The 4359-nt window shown below is 49.7% G+C and overlaps 1 pseudogene; it reads left to right on the top strand.

The window, feature by feature from the left end:
* The first annotated feature begins 1138 nt into the window (after positions 1-1138).
* LOC112896842 lies at positions 1139-4143 on the top strand (annotated as a pseudogene).
* Positions 4144-4359: the final 216 nt, after the last annotated feature.

Genomic DNA, 4359 nt, shown 5'->3' with positions numbered 1-4359 from the left:
GCCCAACAACCGCATTAAATGCGGGTAGGAGGGCTGCGCGCACTGAAGTCAAAGTATGGCCTGCCCAACTGACACCACGGTAAGCCCGTCTGTTACTGAGACGGCGCGTCACTATGCTCTGCGCGTGGGCTGACGGCGTGTAGTCCCATCACGGCGCCGCGCGCGTAAGTAATGATGGCCTGCTGCAGGTGAGCTGAGGCGTGCGCTGTAACAGTGCGCGCGGAGGCGACGGCGCAGCAGGGTCAGCGCAGCTACTACACCTGTCAGAGGGTCCTGACCCAACAGTGGCAGCACGGCTTCCACTGTTGGGTAACACTGACAGCGGTCACTGTGCACACAAGGCTGCACGCGGCCATATCCTGGCTGTGGATACGCATATCAACTTCCCAATCGTGAGGACTACGGTGAGGAGCTGGAGATGGAGATCTCCATATCTCTCGTAGAGCAGTCTCCTGTTGGCCGGGCCCACCTATCGAGGCCCCGCTCAGTGTAAGCACTCCTCTTAGCCTGTAAAAGGAAGAGTGCACTCGTTAGAAGATAATCTCAAGCTGACAGGGTCCAACCTTACATCTCAAGCTCAGGCTCGATCTAGGGTCCTACAATCAATACAATACTAAAGTGGACGTAGGGTATTACGCTCCGGTGGTCCGAACCACTCTAAAATCCTTGTGTTTTTTCTGCATTCATCCGCCCACCGATCAAGCGCTCCTAAATCTCCTCCAAACCCATCCTTAACTAGCATTAGGCGGGTGCAATCCGCCACCCGGCTGGAGATTTCCTCCGACAATATTCGACTAAAAACATCATATCTAATAAATTTGAAACAAAAAAAATCGAAAGATTCGTTCTCTTCTAAAAATAAATCTGCCAAAGGTAAATAGCAAATCCCCTTTTTCCAAAGCATGTGGTAGTTGGTACGACCAGGAATTAATCGAAAATCTACAAGAGAATGTAGAGCGCTTGTGGTGATTAGGGCACGTGCGCTCGTGCCTCTATATAAAGCAGGCAGGGATGCCAGTATCTTTCCTCAAGCCATCCACTGCATGCCCTCGATCGAGCTCAGGGGTCGACGACTGACCATCCAGTCCTAACACTCTACCAAACTCTGTGATCGATCAGCCTAGTCCCAGCCGTTGCGATGGAGTCTACCACGGTCACCATCTGCAGCCCCGCCGCTCCGGCAATACCGCTGGCGGCGGCGGAGCAGGACTGCCGGCGGCGGTACGCCCCCAGCGTCTGGGGCGACTTCTTCATCACCTACCAGCCGTGCACGCTGGAGGAGCTCCACTCCATGCAGGAGAAGGCGCGGGCCATGAAGAAGGAGGTGAGGCGGACCCTGCTGGCCGCCGCTGACGCCTCCGGCGACGACGGCCTGGTGCGGAAGCTGGAGCTCGTCGACGCGCTGCAGCGGCTCGGGGTGGACTACCACTACGAGGAGGAGATCGATGCCTTGCTGCGAGCTGTGTGAGGTGACGAGGACGGAGGATCTGAAGACCTCTACGCCACCTCGCTGAGGTTCTACCTGCTCAGGAAGCATGGATGCGCCGTCTCTTCCGGTAAAAAGAAAAAACTGTTATTGTTTTAACTGTTATTGTGGTGAAATTTTGAGTTACAGTAATTAACGTGGGTATGAATTGTTGGCCCAGCTCACAATCTAACTAAATACTCACTCGCTTGGCTATACCCAGAAGACAATGGACACAAGAGAATTATATGGCACTGCGCACTAGCACCCAGCCCACAACACTTGTATTTCACTTCAAACACATAAGCACGTACAGACTCTAGACACCGTACTGAAGCACTACAACCCACGCACTAGCACCTTGCTTCTCTTTTTATCACTCGCACACACACTGTAGGATTAAATAGCACACACACTGTGCCGCACACCACCCACTCACGCACGCACAGCACGCTAGCACTAGCCACACGTCCTCACATCTCTGGCCGCATGAACCGGACAAAGCTGATGACCATGTTCTGCATGCAGGCTTTCGAGGTGATCACCACTAATCCTACTTGACCAAGTAAGCACCTTCTTAGCCCTGAAGAATAGTACCACCAACGCTCACCTGCATGCACAACACTCTCCACTCCACGAAGATCCTGGGGCTCCTCTCGTGCACACCTGGTCCAGCTCACCTGCATGCACAACACTCTCCACTCCACGAAGATCCTGGGTCTCCTCTCGTGCACACCTGGTCCAGCGCACCTCCTCAATATGCACTAAGCCATGCCGGCAGCAGATCATTGCATCCGTAGTCTCGCAGCACACCCTGCTGTTCTACACACGTACTGGACGTGCACACTAACGCACATACGGCTGCACGACTCAGCTGAACATACTAACACAAAAAAACACACACTTAACTCACAAACACTAAACTAATCAAGATTAACTCTAACATGAATCTGTCCATAATGACATGTGTGCAGATGTGTTTGTCAAGTTCAGAGATGAGCAGGGAAACATTTCGAGCGACGATGTCAACACCTTGATCACGTTGTACGACGCCGCGCATATGAGGGTTCATGGGGAGGACATACTTGACAGCATCATCACCTTCAACAAGAGCCGACTCCAGTCTCTGATCATGGAAACGGATCTGGAGCCAGCTTTACGAGAGGAGGTAAGAGTGACATTGGAGACAACTCGATTCAGGAGGGTGGAGAGAGTGGAGGCGAGGCGCTTCATCTCGGCGTACGAGAAGAAGGCGGCGCGCGACGACACCCTGCTGGAGTTTGCGAAGCTGGACTACAACATCGTGCAAGTCGTCTACTGCAACGAGCTGAAAGAACTTACAGTGTAAGAAGATTTACCCAACAATGGTAAACACAAGTTTGTAAAGATGATTTACACGAGATGGGCTAATTAATCGTATTTCTTCACCGATTATTCACAGATGGTGGAAGGATCTCCGGTCACGGGTAGACCTGACCTTTTCGAGGGATAGATTGGTGGAGATGCATTTCTGGATGATGGGAATCGTTTACGAGCCTCTCTACTCTTACGCGCGGATAACGCTTACAAAGCAGGTCCTATTATTTGTGGCCTTGTTGGATGACATCTATGACAACTACAGCAGCACAGAGGAGAGCGACATCTTTACTACAGCCTTGGAAAGGTTGGTCTTAATTGCTCTCACAGTCTGAACTTTACATCACGGTGGATGACTAGTATATAAGATTTACGCATTACACAAAATTTAACTTTGCTTGAAATTCCTCTCTAAAGAAAAACTTTGCTTGAAATTGACAATAGGTGGGATGAAAAGGCGGCGGAACAGATCCCAGAATACCTAAGGCCCTTCTACAGGAATGTAGTTTGCAATACGGACATGGTCGTGCAGGAGTTGAAACTTCAGAACAACAAGCATGCCGAGGTGGTAAGAGAAATGGTAAGTGGCTCCAAAGAGCACACACCAATGCAAGAGAAAACATGAAGTCCTTTTCTGCTTTCCAGTCCATTCTAACATGCATTTTATTTGGACAAATTCAGGCACTTCACGTTGCCAAATCCTACCGTGCTGAGGTGACATGGCGTGATGAGCACTACATACCTGCCGATGTTGACGAGCATCTGCAAATTTCGCTGGGAAGCATTGCGGCTATGCAGACCGTCGTCCTTACCTTCGTTTCTCTTGGAGATGTGACTACCAGGGAGGCAATTGACTGGGCTTTAACCTACCCGAAAATTGTCAGGGGTCTCACCGTCATCGCGCGTATTATGAACGATATTATGTCACATGAGGTAAATAATAATATGCACAAACTCTCCTGATCGATACACATCATTAAATTTGCACTTCTTTAAATAATTACTGACAATTATTCCTTTGCAACTTATTCTTGAAGCGAGAACAAGCTTCGGATCATATGGCGTCCACGGTGCAAACCTGCATGAAGCAGTACGGGGTCACGGTCGAGGAAGCCATTGAGAAGCTTAAGGTGATCTTGGAGAAAGCATGGATGGACATGGTGCAGGAGTGCCTTGACCAGAAATACCCCATGGCGCTTTTGGAGAAGGTGGTCTCCTTTGCACAGTCAATAGATTTCTTCTACAAGAGCGAAGATTTATACACCCTCCCGTGCAACCTCAAGGACACTTTAACTTCGATTTACGCGAAATTCGTCGTTTAAGTTTGGTGTTCCACGAGCATCAAGTCCAGCTTTCCGGTACAAAATCTCAGTGAAACAAAGATCAGATGTCAAGGGTAAACTTTACATTTAGGATCCTAAATAAGACGAGGTGACCTTTGTACCTCTCACCATATACATGTAATCTTGTTAAAAAAATGGCCTCCTTGGTTCGTTTTCGTACGAGCATACATGGTATGGGGCAGGATGCTGCTGTCT

Source organism: Panicum hallii, chromosome 6 (genome assembly GCF_002211085.1).
Source record: "Panicum hallii strain FIL2 chromosome 6, PHallii_v3.1, whole genome shotgun sequence".
Taxonomy (NCBI): domain Eukaryota; kingdom Viridiplantae; phylum Streptophyta; class Magnoliopsida; order Poales; family Poaceae; genus Panicum; species Panicum hallii.
The sequence above is the reverse complement of the archived record's forward strand: the minus strand, read 5'-3'. Positions and strand labels throughout refer to the sequence as shown.